The sequence below is a fragment of the Dendrobates tinctorius genome, unplaced genomic scaffold, assembly GCF_039654945.1.
Source record: "Dendrobates tinctorius isolate UK_male_01 unplaced genomic scaffold, ASM3965494v1 ptg000200l, whole genome shotgun sequence".
Classification (NCBI taxonomy): Eukaryota; Metazoa; Chordata; class Amphibia; order Anura; family Dendrobatidae; genus Dendrobates; species Dendrobates tinctorius.
In genome coordinates this window covers 821,336-843,364 of record NW_027361867.1, presented here as the reverse complement: position 1 = coordinate 843,364, position 22,029 = coordinate 821,336, and the positions used below count along the sequence as shown (strand labels likewise).

The following is a 22,029-nucleotide window of genomic DNA, read 5'->3' as shown; positions in this document are numbered from 1 at the left end:
GTAGCTGGTTAAAAAGATCAGGGATGAGTGGAAGCGGATACTGATTCTTTACAGTAATAGCGTTCAGCTCACGATAATAAATGCATGGTCTGAGTCCACCATCTTTTTTTTCTACAAAGAAAAACCCAGCCCCTACAGGTGAGGTGGAGGGTCTAATAAAGCCTTTTTGTAGGCTGTCTGCTATGTAGTCATTCATGGCTACGCGCTCTGGACCAGAGAGGTTAAATATTCTCCCCTTAGGGAGACAGGAACCTGGGACCAAATCTATAGGACTGTCATACTCTCTATGAGGAGGTAATTTCTCAGACTTCACTATGGAAAAGACATCTTCATAGTCCCTGAATGCATATGGTATAAAGGGTGTTTTAATTTTAATTTGGTTCGCTGTCAGCGACATACAGTGATTCTGACACTGTGGACTCCAGCGCACGATATCACCTATGTGCCAGTCGATAACAGGATTATGATGGTGCAACCATGGCATACCTAAAACAACCGCATGTGATAAATTGTGAATAACAAAAAATGACATCTGTTCCGTGTGTAATGTCCCCACTGACAGCAATTTCTGTAGTGACAAATTCCACCCCGCCCTGGATAATAGAAGTACCATTAATCGCAGTGGTGTGAATAGGGGCCTTAAGCCTTAGCAGAGGTACACCAAGACTCCTTGCAAGCAAAAAATCCATAAGGTTGCCTGCAGAGCCACAATCCACATAGGCCTTTACACACAGAAGTTTCTTAGCAAACAAGAGAGAGATGGGTAACAAAAGTTTAGCCGCATTTGAGGGCAATACCTGAGTCCCCGGGCAGGTTTGACCAGGGCTGACCAGGGGTCGACATCCCAGGAATGTTGATTTCCGACGCCCAGCATTTTCCTTGAAGTCTCCAGGCTGCAGCATGCTGGTATAGGAAGATGGGAGTGTTCCTTCAGGTTGTGCACAGAAGCAGGTGTTAGGGCAGGAGATTAGCTCAGGCAGGAGAAGAAAAAAGAAAAAAAAAATCAGGAGACTGCTTTTATATATGATAAACATACACACAAAAGCAGCCTATTTTGAGGCCGGATATAATGTGACGGCCGTCTGCGGTTCTGGGCTGCAGTAAGACAACACCCCGAGTAACCCTGATACCCTTTACCCCTATACAGGGATCTGGATTTATAGCAGAGCCCAGGAGGTCGCCGTCTGAATAAGAGCAGTGGACCAGAGCAGGACGGTCGCCAGAGAGGTGTTCCAATACAGAACCAAAAACGTAGTGAGATCTGAGTCTAAACCAGGCGGGCAGCAATGGTACAAAAACGGCAGACAGTAGCAGAGTCAGATTCAGGCCAAGGTCAGAGTCATTTACCAGGAGGGCGGCAGAGGTACAGAATCATTAGGCAGAAGCAGAGTCAGAAATCCAAGCCAAGGTCAGAGTCATAAACCAGGAGGGCGGCAGAGGTACAGAATCATTAGGCAGAAGCAGAGTCAGAAATCCAAGCCAAGGTCAGAGTCATAAACCAGGAGGGCGGCAGAGGTACAGAATCATTAGGCAGAAGCAGAGTCAGAAATCCAAGCCAAGGTCAGAGTCATAAACCAGGAGGGCGGCAGAGGTACAGAATCATTAGGCAGAAGCAGAGTCAGAAATCCAAGCCAAGGTCAGAGTCATAAACCAGGAGGGCGGCAGAGGTACAGAATCATTAGGCAGAAGCAGAGTCAGAAATCCAAGCCAAGGTCAGAGTCATAAACCAGGAGGGCGGCAGAGGTATAGAATCGTTAGGCAGAAGCAGAGTCTTTTAGTACTTTTTAGTTCAGGATATTTGTGTTTTTTGCTTTCTGTTTTCTCTGGTTAATGTTCATGTGTTAATATGCACTTACATTGTACATACACATTAACTTACTTTTTTCAGTTCCAATTCGTTTTTTATTCAGATGGTGATGCAGCAACCCCCTGACGACTGACAGAGGGGCGAAGCCTGCGCCCACCAGATGCCTGCGCAGGAGCCCCTTCTCTGTCACCACCATAACTCACGGGTGAACCATGGTGCCTCCTAGTGACCGCGACCGGAACAGCAGACCCAGAATCTAACGGTGATGTGACAGACAGGCGCCTCCTAGAGGCTAAAGCCGGGACAGTACGCCATAAGTCTGACGGCGACGTGACAGAACCACGGCGCCTCCCAGTGGCCGAGGCAGGAACAGCCGTTCCTGAGTCTGACGGCAAAGTGGCAGTCCAGCGCCTCCTAGTGGCCGTGACCGGAACAGCAGGCCTCAAGTCTGATGGCGACGTGACAGAGGGTAAAACAGTGTGGCGATGCTTTATTGAACCACAAAACAGGCAGATAACACATAGAACATGTTGTCCCAGCAAAATACCCAACAGAGTGCACATTACAGAGTCTCAGCCTTCAGCTGATTTGCTCCCAGGGTCGCTACCCCACCTGTGGCATGCACAGAGAGGAGGTAATGACAAGCGTAGGAAGATGACAATCCATTCAGTCCATACAAGGTAAAAAGCCAGTTGATGCGAGGATCACAACCTGGCTTCTCCAAACGTATCCATGGTTCAGCGATGGTCAATGGAGCAGATCTGTATTCTTCCAACCGATGCTGAAAACCCCTAGGTTGTTTCTTATAGAATGATAGATCTGCATCCCTCGTGATGTAAAAAGCATACGAAGTATATAGTTTGAAGTCTGGGATCTGCCTATATGTGGCTAGTTTTCTGACTGTTTCGGATAACATGATACATGATTTTAGTTTTTTTTTTTCGTTTAGTCTCGCTTGAATATAGGTCAACATTAAAGTCTCCTGATGAGTCGCCTTTGGTGAGGACGATGAAGCCCATAGAAATGAGAGGCTTGGAGAGTGAGTGTGTAAATGTCACCTCTCCCTATATACTGAGATGTGGGGTATATGTTTTTTTTTCTATTAGCCACCTTCTGACTAACCTTCAGGGGGTGAATTATGGGAATAGTTTTACATTTGGAATTAATAAAGTTTAGTTTTATCATTTTGTCAGCAAACATGAGGAATGACAAGAGACAACCCATTTAAGATTCAATTGTGGTTAAAACTATTCCAACATTATGAACATAAAAAAGGCTTCTCCCCTATGTGACGTCTCTGATGTTTATTAACAGTTGATTTCAAAGTAAAATATTTCCCACATTAAGAAAATGAAAAAGGCTTCTTGTCTGTGTGACTGCTCTGATGTCTAAGAAGAAGAGCTTTCCGGTTAAAATATTTCCCACATTCTGAACAGGAGAAAGGTTTCTCCCCTGTGTAAGTTCTCTGGTGAGGTGGCTCAGTGGTTGGCACTGCAGCCTTGCAGTGCTGTAGTCCTGGGTTCAACTCCCACCAAGGACAACATCTGTAAGGAGTTTGAATGTTCTCCCCGTGTTTGCGTGGGTTTCCTCCCACATTCCAAAGACATACTGATAGGGAATTTACATTGTGAACCCCATGTGTGCAAACTGTAAAGGGCTGCGGAATATGTCAGCGCTATACAAAAAAGAAAGATTATTATTAGTAAGATTCCATTTCTGGTTAAAACATTTCCCACATTATGAACAGGAAAAATGGCTTCTCTCATGTGATCAATATTTATTTTCCATTTAACATGAAAAAAGTTTCTCCCCTGTGTGAGTTCTCTGGTGCCTAACACAATCTGATTTAGTGCAAAAACATTTCCCACATTCAGAACATGAAATAGGCTTCTCTCCTGTGTGAATTCTCTGGTGTCTAGCAAAATATGATTTATGTGCAAAACATTTCCCACATTCTGAACAGGAAAAAGCCTTCTCCCCTGTGTGAGTTCTAAGGTGAGTAACTGATTGTGATTTCCAGTTAAAACATTTCCCACATTCTGAACATGGATAAGGCTTCTCCCCTGTGTGAGTTCTATGGTGATTAACCAAATATAATTTCAGTGTAAAACATTTCCCACGTTCTGAACAGGAAAAAGGCTTCTCCCCTGTGTGACTTCTATGGTGATTAACCAAATCTGATTTCTGGTTAAAACATTTCCCACATTCTGAACAGGAAAAAGGCTTCTCCTCCCCTTTCTGAGTTCTATGGTGATTAACCAAATCTGATTTCAGTGTAAAACATTTCCCACATTCTGAACAGGAAAAAGGCTTCTCCCATGTGTGAGTTCTAAGGTGAGTAACTGATTGTGATTTCCAGTTAAAACATTTCCCACATTCTGAACATGAATAAGGCTTCTCCCCAGTGTGAGTTCCATGGTGCTTAACCAAATATGATTTCAGTGTAAAACATTTCCCACATTCTGAACAGGAAAAAGGCTTCTCCTCCCCTTTGTGAGTTCTATGGTGATTAACCAAATCTGAGTTCTCGTTAAAACATTTCCACATTCTGAACAGGAAAAAGGCTTCTCCCCTTTGTGAGTTCTATGGTGATTAACCAAATCTGATTTCTCGTTAAAACATTTCCCACATTCTGAACATGAATAAGGCTTCTCCCCAGTGTGAGTTCCATGGTGCTTAACCAAATATGATTTCAGTGTAAAACATTTCCCACATTCTGAACAGGAAAAAGGCTTCTCCTCCCCTTTGTGAGTTCTATGGTGATTAACCAAATCTGAGTTCTCGTTAAAACATTTCCACATTCTGAACAGGAAAAAGGCTTCTCCCCTTTGTGAGTTCTATGGTGATTAACCAAATCTGATTTCTCGTTAAAACATTTCCCACATTCTGAACAGGAAAAAAGTTTCTCCCCTGTGTGAGTTCTTTGGTGTGCAAGAAAACGTGATTTCCACATAAAATATTTTTCACATACTGAACATGAAAATGACTTCTTTGCCTTAGGAGCAGTTTGTTTTCATAGGATCAGATGACAGATCTTTGCTGTGAATGGATGATGATATATCTGGAGTAATGGCATTCACTTCAGTTGTATCTTGTAGGATCTCAAGATCATCAGATTTCAAAATTGAAGATGTCAGCTGTCCCTCTGATCTCCTGGTACAGTCATCTGCTAAGATAAAGAAAAACAAATATTTTTTAATAAAATATCCTTGAATTTTATAATTTTGAACATTTCTCTTTAAACTGTCCATAAAAATGGCAAGCTATGTAAAAAAACTTTAATTATTTACCAAGACAATGCCAGTTCATAGTCTAATAGAAAACCTTGTTGGATGAACCAGTAGTGTGTGGTGTTCAACTGTTTGTTCATTCTGCCTCCCAAATATCAAATATAAAGAAACCAATCAATGTTATGTAGGCGAAAATAATACCAATTCTCATCTCACAAAAAACAAGTCCCCACTCAGGTCCATCATCTGTCAATGGAAAAACAGAGGTTCCCACACTATTAGTGGCTCAAAGGCTGCTGAAAAGCAACAGAGTTTTTATAACCCAATCCAGCAAAATCCGCTCTCACTTCGGAGTCTTGCAGTGTGCGCAAACAACATTTAGGATCCCTGTATTTAGTAATATTACAGTGAGAAGAATCCACTTAATTTGCGGTGTGTGTCTCCTGGAGCACAATCTGGGCACTATGTGCTGGGTAATAAAATGGCAAATGTGTAATTTTCACTTTCCAACATCCACTGCGTGTTAATTTCTGGAAAGAGACTCTGAGGAGTCAAATTATTCACTCCTCCTACACACATGGTTAAAGTTGTTGGTACCCCTCGTTTAATGACAGGAAAGCCCACAATGGTCACAGAAATAACTTGAATCTGACAAAAGTAATAATAAATCAAAAAAATCTATGAAAATTAACAAATGAAAGTCAGACATTGCTTTTCAACCATGATTCTACAGAATTTAAAAAAGTAAAACTCATGAAATAGGCCTGGACAGAAATGATGGTTCCTTAACTAAAATATTTTGTTGCACAACCTTTTGAGGCAATTTCTGCAATCAAATGATTTCTGTAACTGTCTATGAGACTTCTGCACCTCTCGACAGGTATTTTGGCCCACTCCTCAAGAGCAACTGCTCCAGTTGTCTCGTGTTTGAAGGTTGCCTTTTCCAGATGACATGTTTCAGCTCTTTCCAAAGTGGTCATTAGGATTTAGGTCAGGGCTCATAGAGGCCACTTCAGAATAGTCCAATATTTTCCTCTTAACCATTCTTGCGTGTTTTTAGCTGTGTATTGTGTCATTATCCTTTTGCAAGACCCATGTCCTGCGACTGAGACCATGCTTTCTGACATTGGGCAGCACATTTCTCTCTAGAGTCCCTTGATAGTTTTGAGATTTCATTGTACCCTGCACAGATTCTAGACACCCTGTGCCCAAAGCAGCATGGAAGCATGGCTGAAAAGCAATGTCTGACTTCCATTTGTTCATTTTAATAGATTTTTTATTTATTATTACTTTTGTCAGATTAAAGTCATTTCTGTGACCATAGTGGGTTTTTCTGTCATTAAACGAGGGGTACCAACAATTTTAACCATGTGTATAGATTATAACCTTCAGTGAATTAATTTATAAAATGGAATCACTTTATGGGGATTTCGACTATTCTGGTTTCCTGTCATTTAGTTATATTAGGGCTTCTGCATATGGTGTGTCCAATCTCATCTGGGATCTGTTCCTGCTGTCCAGCTGGAGTAATCTGCTCCCTACTTCAGCCAATTGGAAAGTACCACACCCTACTAAAGCGCAAAGCACATGGCCGGAATCTGCCAGATACAGCGCTGTTCTCCTCTGGTTCAGTCCTCTGTGCTCAGCTTGCGGCTTGTGTATTTGTTTCCTGCTGTGACCGTGGCCCGTTTACTGACTACTCTTGTGTCTTCTGATTCTGTATTCTGTCCTTCTGGTTCTGACCCAGCTACCTGACTATTCTTCTTGCATCTAACACCACAGAATTGCAGGTAACACCATGGTCCAAGCCTAGGGGTCCCTGTGTAAGTCCAGATCCATGTAACAGTGTTAAAGGGTGATGAACAAGGCAATCCTTGGGATAAGGAAAGCAGATAAGATAGAGCCAAGCATGTTCAAGGTGGACATATTTTGAGCTGCCAGGTGACGCAATACATTGTGTCTAGCGATGAGCGAGTATACTCGTTGCTTGGGTGTCCTCTGTTATGATTGAGTCACCGTAGGAGGCAGACACAAAAATAGAAGCTACGTCCAGAAAACCAGAGAAGTTGGCAACTATCAGATTGCAGACCCCTGAACCTATCAACACAACTAGCAGTAGCCGTGGGGGGTTCCTACGATGTCCTAGACCACTCGATCACAGCCGGAGAGATAAATAGCCTAAAGACAGAAAAGGAAATCTAAACTGCCCCAGAGCAGACCCCAAAGTAAAAGGCAGCCCCCAACATATAATGACGGTGAAGCAAGATGAAAAAACACTCACACAGATAGAAAGATAGGCTGAGCAAACGATGGGGCCCAAGCTAACTAAACAGAACAGGAAAGGAAGGTTGCTGTCTGCAATCTGCCAAAACCCTATCAAAGACATAAGCCAACAAGCTGATATGGAAAAAGACCCTGAAGCAGCTAGGCTTCAAAAACTAAATCAGCACTCAGGTATTTTCAGAAGACAGAGCTAAAGGAATTCAGCACACCCCAGCAGGGAATGGCAGAAATCCAGAAAAACAAAGCAAAACAAAGTCAAAGCACAAATGCAAAAAGCCGAGCAGAAAACTTAGCTTTAGAAGAGCAGGAATTCAGACTGGTCTCCAAAGATCCCACAGAGAAATCACCCGCAGGGCAGAAGGGCGTCAGCAGCCTTATATCCAGTCAGTAACTCCACTCAGCCAGTCATCATCATCAGACTCAGGTGTTTGATAATCAGGCTCACTACCTTTCTTTACCAGAAGAGTTCCTCGGGCCTCAGTAGTGAAGGGGAAAATGAACTCACAACAGTACCTCCCCCTTGAGGAGGGGTCACCGAACCCTCAACCACGCCACCAGGGCGATCAGGGTGAGCCCGATGAAAGGCACGCACCAATCTTTTGGCATGAATATCAGAGGCAGAGACCCAGGAATTATCCTCCTGACCATAACCCTTCCACTTAACCAAATACTGGAGTCTCTGTCTAGCCAGACGGGAATCCAGTACTTTCTCTACCTCATATTCCATGTTACCTTCAACCAATACAGGGTCTGGAGGTGCCACCCCCAGAACAACAGGTTCAACAAACCTCTTCAACAAAGATTTATGGAACACATTATGGATTTTAAATGTGACAGGAAGAGCCAAACGAAAAGAGACCGGATTAATAATCTCCAAAATCTTGTAAGGTCCAATAAATCTAGGTTTAAACTTAGGAGAAGCCACCTTCATAGCAATATTTTTTGATGATAACCACACCATATCACCAAACTTAAACTGGGGACCAATGGTCCTATGTCGGTTGGAAAACCACTGGGCCTTTTCCTGGGAGAGAGATAACTTATCCACCACTTGGTCCCAGATCTGGTGCATTCTCTCCACCACAGTGTCAACACCTGGGCAGGCAGAGGGCTCCACCTGCCCTGAAGAAAATCGAGGATGAAACCCAAAGTTACAAAAATAAGGTGACATCAAAGTGGCAGAACTAGCTCTATTATTTAAAGCAAATTCGGCCAAGGGCAAAAATGAAACCCAATCATCCTGATCAGCAGAAATAAAACATCTCAAATATGACTCCAAGGTCTGGTTTGTTCTCTCTGTCTGCCCATTGGTCTGAGGGTGAAAAGCAGAGGAGAAGGACAACTGAATTCCCATCTTGGAACAGAAAGTTCTCCAAAATCTAGACACAAACTGGACTCCTCTGTCAGATACAATGTTCTCAGGAATCCCGTGCAAGCGAACCACCTGTTGTAAAAACAGGGGCACCAACTCAGAGGAAGACGGCAACTTAGGGAGTGGTACAAGATGAACCATCTTAAAGAACCTATCACAAATCACCCAAATAACAGTCATCCTTTGAGAGACATATCAGAGATTAAATCCATTGAAATATGGGTCCATGGCCTCTTGGGGACAGGCAAAGGCATCAACAACCCACTAGAGCGAGAACACGATTTAGACCGGGAGCACGTCCCACAGGACTGCACAAAATTCCTGACATCACGAGACAAGGAGGGCCACCAAAAAGACCGACTCACCGGATCTCTAGTACCAAAAATACCTGGATGACCAGCCAAAGCAGAGCAATGAACTTCAGACATCACTCTCTTCTTCCACTGGTCAGGAACACACAACTTTCCACTGGGACAACGCTCAGGTTTGTCCTCCTGGAACTCTTCCAGAGCACGTCTCAAATCGGGCGAGATGGCAGAAAGAACTACCCCTTCGCCTAAGATGGTAGCAGGCTTGGTCACCACAGGAGAATCAGCAAAGAAGCTCCTAGAGAGGGCGTCTGCCTTGACATTCTTAGTTCCAGGAAGAAAAGAAACCACAAAATCAAAACGTGTAAAAAACAAGGCCCACCTAGCCTGTCTAGGGTTCAAGCGCTTAGCCGACTCTAGGTAAATCAAATTCTTGTGGTCAGTGAGGACCACGACTTGATGCTTAGCTCCCTCCAACCAATGTCTCCACTCCTCAAATGCCCATTTCATGGCCAACAGTTCCCGATTCCCCACATCATAGTTACGTTCAGATGGAGAGAACTTTCGGGAAAAGAAAGCACAGGGAATCATTTTAGATGTTACAGGATCCTTTTGGGACAAAACAGCTCCTGCACATATCTCAGAAGCATCCACCTCTACCTGGAACGGAAGTGAGAAATCAGGTTGCCGCAAAATCGGGGCGGAGATGAATCTTCGCTTCAGCTCCTGAAAGGAAGAAACAGCCTCCTGAGACCAATTTAACACATCAGCACCCTTCTTAGTCAAATCAGTCAATGGCTTGGCAATACTAGAAAATTTTGCTATAAATTTCCGATAAAAATTAGCAAAACCCAAAAACTTCTGGAGGGCCTTCAAAGAAGTGGGCTGAACCCAATCGTAAATGGCCTGTACCTTGGACGGGTCCATTTCAATAGTTGACGGGAACAAAATAAATCCCAAAAAAGAAATCCTCTGTACTCCAAAAAGGCATTTAGATCCTTTGACATACAGGGAATTCTCCCTCAAGATCCGGAACACAGTCCGAATATGTTCCACATGAGAATCCCAATCCTTGGAGAAGATCAAAATATCATCCAGATAGATAATCAAAAATTTATCGACAAAATCTCGGAAAATATCGTTCATGAAGCACTGGAAGACAGAAGGGGCATTAGTGAGCCCAAAAGGCATCACCAGGTACTCAAAATGTCCCTCCGGAGTATTAAACGCCGTCTTCCATTCAGCCCCATGCTTAATGCGAATAAGATTATATGCCCCCCTGAGGTCAAGCTTGGTAAACCAGCAAGCACCTTTAACTCTGGAGAATAGATCAGAAATCAGGGGTAACGGATACTAATATTTAACAGTAATTTTGTTGAGGGCACGATAATCAATAAAAGGTCTTAATGATCCATCCTTTTTGGCTACAAAAAAAAACCCGGCACCTAAGGGTGATGAGGATGGTCTAATATGACCCTTCTCCAACGCCTCCTTAATATAGGATCGCATAGCCTCGTGCTCGGGTACAGATAAATTGAAGAGCCGACCCTTGGGAAATTTACACCCCGGGCTCAGTTCAATTGCACAGTCATAACTCCTATGAGGAGGCAGAGACGCAGACTCATTCTCACTAAATACATCATAAAAGTCTGCCAAATAATCAGGAACATCATGCGACTGAGGAGAGGTGGAAAACACCGGAGCCTCACTAAAGGCACACCGACAACCCCAACTCACCACAGACACAGATTTCCAATCCAAGACTGGATTATGAATTTGTAACCAGGGAAACCCCAGAACAATAGTATCATGCAGATTATGCAACACCAAAAATCTGCAATTTTCTTGATGGTCTGGGGTGACCCGCATTACCACCTGGGTCCAAAACTGAGGTTTATTTTTAGCCAAAGGAGTAGCATCAATCCCCCTCAAAGGGATAGGCGTCTGCAGAGGTGTCATCGGAAATCCACAACGTTTAGCAAAATCCAAGTCCATTAGGTTTAGGGCTGCTCCCGAATCCACAAAAGTCTTGGCGGAAAATGTGGACAGGGAGCAGATCAGAGTAATAGCCAGAAGAAACTTAGGTTGAACACCACCAACAGAAAACGTGTGTCCAAAGCGTTTCTCTCGTTTAGGACAGACAGAAATAATATGCGAGGCATCTCCACAGAAAAAACACAACTTATTACGCCTTCTGAACTCCTGACGCTGCTCTCTGGAAAAAACTCTATCACATTGCATAGGTTCAGACATTTGTTCAACAGGTGGCAACACCTCTCGTGCAGCTTTGCGTTCGCGCAAACACCAATCAACCTGAATGGCTAATGACATAGAATCGTCAAGACCAGAGGGAACAGGAAATCCCACCATAGTATCTTTTACGGCTTCTGACAACCCCTTCCGAAAGAGAGCAGCCAAGGCATTATCATTCCAGGTAGTAAGTACTGCCCACTTTCAGAATTTTTGACAGTACAATTCTGCAGAATCACGTCCCTGGTTCAATGCCAGCAGGGTCTTTTCAGCCTGATCAATGGCATTAGGTTCATCATACAACAACCCCAAGGCCTGAAAAAATGCGTTCACATTAGTCAGAATAGGATCATCTGGTTTCAAAGAAAACGCCCAATCCTGGGGATCGCCACGCAGCAAAGAGATGACAATTTTAACCTGCTGCGCGGAGCTCCCTGACGAGTTAGGCTTCAAGGCAAAAAATAATTTACAATTATTTCTGAAATTCAAAAATTTAGACCGATCCCCAAAAAATACATCAGGTGTAGGAATCTTTGGTTCAGCAGCATGTGAGTGAGCAAGGTAGGCGGAAATTCCCCGCACTTCCGCAGCGAACTGCTCCACACGATCAGACAATTGCTTTATCTCCATTGAGAGAAAAAAAAATTCCCCCTACGGCCTCAGAGATATAGAGGAAAAAATATACACCCTTTTTTTTTTTTTTAACAATTCTTTCCTGCTATTGAGTACTCTAGGATCTGCGGTATGGCGGGTGATTCTGCTATGATTGAGTCACCGTAGGAGGCAGACACAAAAATAGAAGCTACGTCCAGAAAACCAGAGAAGTTGGCAACTATCAGATTGCAGACCCCTGAACCTATCAACACAACTAGCAGTAGCCATGGGGGGTTCCTACGATGCCCTAGACCCCTCAATCACAGCCGGAGAGATAAATAGCCTAAAGACAGAAAAGGAAATCTAAACTGCCCCAGAGCAGACCCCAAAGTAAAAGGCAGCCCCCAACATATAATGACGGTGAAGCAAGATGAAAAAACACTCACACAGATAGAATGATAGGCTGAGCAAACGATGGGGCCCAAGCTAACTAAACAGAACAGGAAAGGAAGGTTGCTGTCTGCAATCTGCCAAAACCCTATCAAAGACATAAGCCAACAAGCTGATATGGAAAAAGACCCTGAAGCAGCTAGGCTTCAAAAACTAAATCAGCACTCAGGTATTTTCAGAAGACAGAGCTAAAGGAATTCAGCACACCCCAGCAGGGAATGGCAGAAATCCAGAAAAACAAAGCAAAACAAAGTCAAAGCACAAATGCAAAAAGCCGAGCAGAAAACTTAGCTTTAGAAGAGCAGGAATTCAGACTGGTCTCCAAGGATCCCACAGAGAAATCACCCGCAGGGCAGAAGGGTGTCAGCAGCCTTATATCCAGTCAGTAATTCCACTCAGCCAGTCATCATCATCAGACTCAGGTGTTTGATAATCAGGCTCACTACCTTTCTTTACCAGAAGAGGGAGTTCCTCGGGCCTCAGTAGTGAAGGGGAAAATGAACTCACAACAGTCCTCCGAGTATTTTGGCGTGCTCGGAGATTTATTTTTTGTCATCTCAGCTGCATGATTTGTGACTTATAGACAGGCTGAATACATGTGGGAATTCTAAACTAACGAAAATCTCCGAGCATGCCAAAATACTCGGAGGACACCCGAGCATGCTCAGGAAAACCCAAGCAACGAGTATACTCGCTCATTAATAATTGTCTCTGCGAATTATTCCAGCTAGATCTGCATTCCAATAGTTAAATGGCGCTCCTTCCCTTCTGAACACTGCCATGTGCCCAGACAGTAGTGTACAACCGTATATAGGGTATAGTGTGAAGCTGGAAAATAATTTGTAAGATCCATTTGTTTTCTATTATCCTTTGTGAATAATTTACCACCACATAAAGTGTACGGAGCAGAGTCGCATATGTACGAGGTGTACGGCGCGGAGCCATGTGTGTACGAGGTGTATGGAGCAGAGCCGCACGTGTACGAGGTGTACTGAGCAGAGCCGCACATGAGGTGTGCGGAGTGGAGCCATATGTGCATGGAGCGGAGCCGCGTGAATTCAGGGTGTACGGAGGGGAGCCGCATGTGTAGGAGGTGTATGGAGTGGAGCCGTGTTTGTACGAGGTGTACGGAATGGAGCCCTGTGTGTACAAAGTGTACAGAGCTGAGCTGTGTGTTTATGGAGCAGAGCCGCGTGTGTACGAGGTGTATGGAGCAGAACCGCGTGTGTACGAAGTATATGGAGCAAAGACGCATGTGTACAAGGTTTACGGCGTGAAGCCATATGAGTAGAAGGTTTACAGAGCGTGGCCGCGTGTGTACAAGGTGTACGGAGCAGAGCTGCATGTGTACGAGGTTTACCGAGTGGAGCCGTGTGTGCAAGGTGTATGCAGCGGAACCGTGTGTGTACGAGGTATACAAAGCAGAACTGTGTGTATGAGGTGTCCCGGATCCAGTGGGACAGTCGCGATTTTGATAGTCGGCCCCGGCCGGGAGCTTACTTTTCCCCGTGGACACAGGAGTACACGGCGGAGCCCCAAAGAGAACTTTAAAATTCACACGTGACATTCCACCGGAAGCGATGTGCTAGAAGCTGACTGGAAATGAGGTAATTTCGGGAGGAGACTGTGACGGAACCATGGAGGCACTTCAGGGAATGCTTCAGATCCACCACCATGTCCCCCTCCGATAGCATGGACAGCGGGATCACCTTGGACTCAGGGAAACCGGCCATGTGAGTGGATCATGATATGTCCTGCACCGGGAGGCTCAGGTGGGCATTACAATGGGAGCCAGGCTGCTATAGTATCTTTATAGAATCTTTCTTTCTCTGTTTCTTTCTTTCTCTTTAATCTTTCTTTCTTTCTCTGTTCTTTCTTTCCCCTCTTCCTTTCTCTCTCTCTGTTCTTTCTTTCCCCTTTTTTTTTCTCTCTAATCTTTCTCTCTGTTCTTTCTTTCTTTTCTTTCTTTCTTTCTTTCTTTCTCTCTGTTCTTTCTTTCCCCTCTTCCTTTCTCTCTCTCTGTTCTTTCTTTTGCTATGTTCTTTCTCTCTCTGTTCTTTCTTTCCCCTCTTTCTCTCTCTCTAATCTTTCTTTCACTCTCTGTTCTTCCTTTCTCTCTCTCTGTTCTTTCCTATCTTTCTCTTTCTGTTCTTTCTTTCTCTCTGTTCTTTCTCTCTCTGTTCTCTTTCTTTTTCTTTCTCTCTGTTCTTTCTGTACCATCTTTCTTTCTTTCCCATCTCTCTCTGTTCTTTCTTTCTTTCCCCTCTTTCTTTCTCTGTTCTTTATTTCTTTCCTCTCTCTCCATTTTCTTTTCTCTCTCTCTGGTCTTTCTTGTCCTCAGTACCAGCTACTGTGCCCTCAGTACCAGTCTGTGTGATCAGCAGTGCCAAATGGGTGTGTTTTGGGCATGGACATGGGTGTGGCTAGTTGTGAAATGGGTGTGGTTGGGGCGTGGCCTAAAATTTGCTGCAAGCCTTTGTCCCTCTTTCCCGTCTTCAAAAGTTGGGAGGTATGGTATAAGAGCAGGCCTCAAGGGGATCCTTGCCTAGTTTGGGTATGACTTTAATTTGTTTCTTTAGATCTTTCTGGTATGACCCTCGTTAAGTGAATGGTGTTGTAATAATTTGTTAGCAGAGGGGAGATATGCTCCCTGAGGGCCCTATAAAACTCCCCACTAAATCCGTCTGGACCTGGTGCTTTCCCATTTTGAAGATGACTTATGGTTTGTTTCACCTCTCTTGTTTTTCTGCATTAATTACATCTTGTTCTTGTGTTAGCTCTGAAAGAGTGACTTGTTGGAGGAATTCTTTTGGTAAATTAGTATGGGAGGGTTTATATAATTCTTTGTAAAAGTTTTGTAGTGTTTCATTGATTTTTCTGGGGTCGGAGGTTACAGTTCCCTGGCCATCTCTTAATCTATCAATTGGATTCACCTGCAGACGCCCTTTTGCCAGCAATTTTCACGCTTTTTTCCTTTCATGAACTGGGGGTGTTTGGTTGCCTCTAGTTCATCATGAGATTTATTAGATCCCACTTTCTAGTTCCGGTTTGGAACTTGCAGCTCTCTGGCACCCCCCTTAACCTCAGTTCAGTCAGAGAACTACACCTAGGATAAGTAGTTGCCAGAAGGGCCGCCTTGCTGTGCACTGGCTATTGGGTACCCTGCAGTGAGGGTGCTATAACTATTCCCAGTCTCAGGCAGGAAATCCACTTATGAATCTCCGTCCATCACTGCCAGAGTCTCCCCAAAGCCCAGAACACTTTGCTGCCACCAGCTCCTGATTTTATGGTTAATAATGGGTCAGGAGCCAACCCAATCAGTAGCACTGACTTAGTCGGAGGTAGTGGCAATAATTTATTAGATAAAGGAAAACAAAGCTAGTAAATATTATAGCTTTTACTCCAAAAAGAAATAGGCAGTGTTTACAAAAGAATAAAGATATTACAAATGAGACAATTACAATATATACAGACAATTATAAAACAAAAGGGATTAAAGTGAAAACTTACATATTTCAGTTACTGGCAAGCCATGTGGAGTGCGGGAGGGGAGACGTCCCAATGCATCAGGTCAGGTTGCACAGCCTCTGGCAGCTGACTTCCCAGGCAAAGACCCTGTCCTAAGTGAGCTTCAATATATTTATGCCCTCTGTCCATGACATCTCTGAGGTAGCGGAGCTATGGAATGTACTCCCCTTTTCCAAAGTTACTAAGAACTTACTAAAATCTCATAACCGTCATAACTTGGGCTGCTAGGCTCGTAGGATGACAGCAAGACTATCAGTTTTCCGAGTATGAGATTGGCGTTAATTTGAGCCCAAACATGAAGTAGTTGTATGACCCGGATCAGGAGAAATCCATTTCTTGGATTCTGCTGATCCCGGGGCATAGAAAACTCACTGGTGTGTAGTTCTACTGATGCACATTCCAAAAATGTAACTTTCACCACTATATCACTTAATCGGTGCCATTATATTTTAAGTTGAATGACACTGTCCAGAGACAAAGAAACAAGTGCTTCCGGGTAAACCGGATTTAGCTGGTCATAGAGCTATTCTTTGTGTGGCTGGCACACACTAGGGTCTCGCGTTACAGCTGTATACAGGGGAGAGTGAGGGAGGAGGAATTCTAGCAGGGAGAAAGAGGGGCTTGCAGACATGTGCCTGCAGGGCTTTGTGTGTGTCCTCTATGCAAACCTAATGGGGGCAGGGAAGCGTCTGTGTGCTGAGCTGGGATGTCATTTACAAAACCAAGAAGATGTAGCAGAGCTATGTGTGCGTGGCTAGCACAATAAAGAAAAAATAGATCATATTTCCTCAGTTCCCATATCTCAGCAATTCAACCTCCTGCCTAGAGTGGAACAGATGCTCCCTACTATCAATACACGCTTCAAACTCTTGTTTGGCCAGCTTCCATTGTCCCCAGTTTTGAGTTGTAGGGCTCTGCAAGAACTCTGTATACAGATTTCTAAGCTTTACACTAAAATCTGAGTATTTTTCCGCTATTCTTTTTCTTTAGTGAGGCCACAAACATCATAATTTTGCCTCTTAGCACCCTTTTTGCCATATTTGATCCTTGTTATCCCACTGAAATTCTTCCCTCCAGCCCCGTAATTAATTTGTCATTAAATCAATCATCTTTTGTAAGTTAAGCTGGAAATTTAAATATGTAATGTGTTCCTTTTATCTGGTTATCCACCAATTCCATATCCTCCGGAGCATGGTCAGATATGACCAGGTCATGGATCTCCATTGACTTCATTCTCTTTAATAGTCTCTCCGAGATCAACAGATAGTCTATCCTTGACCAGGATTGGTGGGCTTGAGAGAAGTAGGTAAACTCTCTATCCTCTGGATGTTACCAACACCAAACATCTCTCAATCCAGTTTGTTCAAGGAAGGAGGGGAGAACAGTCTCTCTATTTGGAGGGATCAGACTCTGGCTTTTTCTGTCCTCCTCCTCATTGTGAACAGTATTCATGTCTTCCCCAGGAATTATCAAAGGGGAGTTGTCCAAGACAATTTTCCTCTCCAGGTAATTAAAGAAGACTTTGAACCATTAGGACCATATACATTGTAGATTGAATAGATTTCTCCTCCATGCTCTATGGTCATAGAATCATAGAGTTGGAAGGGACCTCCTGGGCCATATGGTCCAACCCCCTGCTCAAAGCAGGGGGTTGGACCCAAACCCATCTCCCCTGATCATCACACTCCTGGGACAGCAGATTAAATGCAAAATTACGATGGAATAGTATCACTTCCCCTGCGTGTCTACCTTGAGCTGCCGAGCCCACTACTTTCCCCACCCACAACTTGCTGAGCCTAAAAAAATCCCCACTAGCGTTTATACGATGCAGCGCTTGGCGCCACTAAGCCCCGCCCCTTCTGGTATCGCCGCCTACTATCGCACATGCACGCATGCGATCGGCGCACCCTATCTTTAGCATAGGGTGCGCAGATCGTGTGCTGGCCGTGCGCTAGTAGGATTTCAGCATGCGCTGCGCACTCTTGAAAGTGTGCCGAGCACGCCAAAATGCAACATGGTGCGTTCGGCGCACACCGGCGCACCTTCAAAAGTGCGCAGCGCACGCTAAAATCCTACTAGCGCACGGTCAGCGCACGATCTGCACACCCTATGCTAAAGATAGGGTACGCCGATCGCATGCGTGCATGTGCGATAGTAGGTGGCGATACCGGATGGGGCGGACAGGGAGCCGGCAGGGTGCGGGGCTTAGCGGCGCCGAGCGCTGCATCATGTAAACGCTAGTGTGAAACTAGCCTTAGATGGGTTTCTTGAAGCAATACAATATCTGGTGAGATATTCAGATGCCTCAGTATACCACTAATAGCGTTGTGGACTTTGCTTTTTTCTGAGGAAGTAAGAACCACCAAAAATAAGGGGGTCTGAATACTTTCTGTACCCACTGCATAAATAGAGGGAAGTCTCCACAGGTTAATAGAATCTATGGTATATATGTACATCAAACACATGAGATCACTTATACACAGACACACTGTTCACTATAATTATAATATATACAGTATATTGTATATAATTATAGTGAACAGTGTGTCTGTGTATAAGTGATCTCATGTGTTTGATGTACATATATATACGGTGGATTCTATTAACCTGTGGAGACTTTCCTCTATTTATGCAGTGGGTACAGAAAGTATTCAGACCCCTTTAAATTTTTCACTCTTTCTTTCATTGCAGCTATTTGGTAAATTCAAAAAAGTGCATTTTTTCTCATTAATGTTCACGCTGCACCCCATCTTGATTGAAAAAAACAGAAATGTAGAAATTTTTGCAAATTTATTAGCCCCTTAACCTCCAAGGGTGTTTTGCACGTTCATGACCGGGCCAATTTTATACAATTCTGACCACTGTCCATTTATGAGGTAATAACTCTGGAACGCTTCCATGGATCCCCGTGATTCTGACATTGTTTTCTCGTGACATATTGTACTTCATGTTAGTGGTAAAATTTATTTAATATAACTTGCGTTTATTTGTGAAAAAAACGGAAATTTGGCCAAAATTTTGAAAATTTCGCAATTTTCCAACTTTGAATTTTCATGCCCTTAAACCACAGCGATACGGCACACAAAATACTTAATAAGTAAAATTTCCCATATGTTTACTTTACATCAGCACAATTTTGGAACCAAAATTTTTTTAGGAAGTTATAAGGGTTAAAAGTTGACCAGTGATTTCTCATTTTTACAACACTATTTTTTTTTAGGGACAACATCACATTTGAAGTCACTTTGAGGGGTCTATATGATAGAAAATACCCAAAAGTGACACCATTCTAAAAAACTGCACCCCTCAAGGTGTTCAAAACCACATTCAAGAAGTTTATTAACCCTTCAGGTGCTTCACAGGAATTTTTTGAATGTTTTTTGAAAAATGAACATTTAACTTTTTTTTACAAAAAAATTAATTCAGGTCCAATTTTTTTATTTTACCAAGGGTAACAGGAGAAATTAGACCCCAAAAGTTATTGTACAATTTGTCCTGAGTACGCTGATACCCCATATGTGGGGGGAGCCACTATTTCGGTGCATGGCAGAGCACAGAAGGGAAGGAGCGCAATTTGACTGTTTCAACGCAAAATAGGCTGAAATTGAGATCGGACGCCATGTTGCATTTGGAGAGCCCCTGATGTACCTAAACAGTGGAAACCCCCCACAAGTGACCCAATTTTGGAAACTAGACCCCCAAGGAACTTATCTAGATGTGTGGAGAGAACTTTGAATTTCCAAGTGCTTCAGAAGTTTACAGCCGTAAAATTAAAAAATCATATTTTTTCCACAAAAATGATCTTTTCACCCCCCAATTTTTATATTAACAGGACCCCAAAAGTTATTGTGCAGTTTGTCCTGAGTACGCTGATACCCCATATGTGGGGGCAAACCACTGTTTGGGGCGCATGGCAGAGCTCGGAAGGTAAGGAGTGCCGTTTGACTTTTTCAACACAGAATTGGCTGGACGCCATGTCGCACTTGGAGAGCCCCTGATGTGCCTGAACAGTGAACCCCCACAAATAAAACCATTTTGAAAACTAGACCCCCCATGGAACTTATCTAGATGTGTGGTGAGTACTTTGAACCCCCAAAAGCTTCACAGAAGTTTATAACGTACAGCCGTAAAATTAAAAAATCATATTTTTCAACAAAAATGTGCAAATTGCCTCTTCAGAGAAAAAGAGGACTTGAACTCTATAGCGCCACCTGTTGGTAGTAGCAATCCTGCAAGTCACAATCAAAACGAGTCTTGTAATATGACTTAGGATAAAATGATCTTTTCACCCCCAATTTTTATTTTCCCAAGGGTAACAAGACCCCAAAATTTATTGTGCTATTGTCCTGAGTACGCTGATGTCACGATCCCGCCGCTGACACCATTAAGTCACGGACAGAGGGATGCGATGCACTGCCAACACACGATCACAGGCACAGTGGGGCTTATCTTAGTTATCCCACCGCTGTCACCATGTGATAAAAAAACAGCAAGCTAGGCTTGCCCTAACAATTTATCACATGGGGGTTATTTTGGTTGTCCCAACACTGCCCACAATACTTCACAAAACTTTTCAGTTCCACTTTGGAACTCGCAGCTCTCTGGCGCCCCTTACCCTCAGGTCAGCAAGGGAACTACACCTGGGATAATTTGTCACTGGCCGGCTGCTTCAATGAGGTCTGGCCACCCAGCATGCTGCAGTGAGGGAATTATAAAATGCTCTGGCCGCAGTCACCCAATAGCTTATAAAACCCCTTCCGTCACTCTCAGCTGTACCCAGGGCCCAGATCACACCTTGCTGCCACCAGCTCCAAAGCTTCTCTGATTAAGTTATAAACTTAATAGAGGGGTTTGAAGCCAACCCAATTCAGTAGCAATTATCTTAAAGGCACGTGTTCGTTTTTAGAGCATGAAGACAGACTAATAAAGTTATCATTTATTCCCCAAAAGGGGGCAGTGATTACACAGATAAAAAAAGTTATAAATTTGAGACATTAGGTATGTATAATACAAATATAAATGGGATTAACATTGGGATCAACACTTACAGTTGCTTAATGGTCTTTAGGCTAACCATGTGGGGAGAGGCATAGCCACAAATCTCCCTGCATCTGGGGTCCTTTCAGCACGGGCTCTGCAGTTCGAATGCCTGATTTTTGGGAGGGAATACCTTATAGCTTTGAATTTGTGACATCATAAAAGAGGCGGTCTAGGGATGTTCTAGCTATAACTTTTATTTTTTTGCTAATGACACTGTATGGCAGCTCATTTTTTGCAGGACAAGATGACGTTTTCAGCGTTTATTTATATCCATCTTTTTGATCGCATGTTATTCCACTTTTTGCTTGGCGGTATGATGATAAAGCATTCTTAGCCTTGTTTTTTTAATGGGTTCAATAAAGGGGTTAATTAGTGGGAGTTTTATAGAGCGGGTCGTTACGGACGTGGCGATACTAAATATGTGTACTTTTTTTATTTACATAAAGAAATGAATTTATTGAGGAATATTTTTTTCTTTATTTAGGAATTTTTAAAAAATTATTTTTACACATGTTAATTTTTTTTTTTACTTTTTCACTTTTTCCCAGGGTATAACATTACTATATAGTGTCAGAGTGTACGAGGCTTCTGACAAGCCACCTCCCTGCAGGACCCCGCGGCCATCTTGGACCCAGGGACCTGTAGGGAGGAGGCCCAAGGAACAATGTGATCACATTGCATTGGTCTGAGGGTCTCATGGAAGCACGCAAGGAACCCCTTCCCTGCGCGATGCTTCCCTATGTCACAGGAACACTGCGATCATGTTTGATCGCAGTGTGCCAGGGGTTAATATGACAGGAGCAGTCCATGACTGCTCCTGGCACATAGTGCCAGTTGTGATAATCAGTTGACACTCGGCTGCGATCAACCGCATTTTCTCTGTGAACGTGGCTGATCGCGTATGATGTACTATTCTGTCCATGGGAATGATCATTTCCGGTGACTAACTCTTGAAGCTCGCCAAGATTGTGCAAAGCAGTCATCGAAGCAAAAGATGACTACTTTGAAGAACCTAGAATATAAGACATATTTTCAGTTGTTTCACACTTTTTTGTTAATTATATAATTCCACATGTGTTAATTCAAAGTTTCGATGCCTTCAGAGTGAATCCACAATTTTCATAGTCATGAAAATAAAGAAAACTCTTTGAATGAGGTGTGTCCAAA

General features: G+C 43.4%; 1 pseudogene; it reads right to left on the bottom strand.

The window, feature by feature from the left end:
• Window positions 1–3,039: 3,039 nt before the first annotated feature.
• LOC141056806 (uncharacterized) lies at window positions 3,040–21,845 on the bottom strand (annotated as a pseudogene).
• Window positions 21,846–22,029: the final 184 nt, after the last annotated feature.